The 290-nt window shown below is 40.7% G+C and overlaps 1 protein-coding gene across 2 annotated transcripts in view; it reads right to left on the bottom strand.

The window, feature by feature from the left end:
* The window catches only part of ptpdc1a (protein tyrosine phosphatase domain containing 1a), a 21,067-nt gene that overhangs the window by 19,448 nt on the left and 1,329 nt on the right, over positions 1-290 (bottom strand). The gene's annotated exons all lie outside the window — the stretch shown is intronic.

Genomic DNA, 290 nt, shown 5'->3' with positions numbered 1-290 from the left:
AAGTGTTGTCTTAAGTAATGTTTTCTTAGCATTTAACAAACAAACACATAGAGCATATTATATGTGTACTATTTTGTTGTGTAATATGACTTGGAAGTGATTTCCATTCAAGCATTTTGTAGGAAATTGTCCTATCGTCTCCACCTCTGGCAGGAGCTTTATTGGTTTTCGTAACATCAGGCTCATTTCATATCAATCCTGATTTCTTCCCCAACACAGTGGGGGGCCTCTCTCTGACCTTTGAACGCTCAGGAAGAGGGGTGAGAGTTTGGCGGTTGGGAGTCTTCTCT

Source organism: Morone saxatilis, unplaced genomic scaffold, assembly GCF_004916995.1.
Source record: "Morone saxatilis isolate NCDOM2014 unplaced genomic scaffold, NCSU_SB_2.0 Contig18, whole genome shotgun sequence".
Taxonomy (NCBI): domain Eukaryota; kingdom Metazoa; phylum Chordata; class Actinopteri; family Moronidae; genus Morone; species Morone saxatilis.
This window is presented reverse-complemented; position numbering and strand designations above follow the sequence as displayed.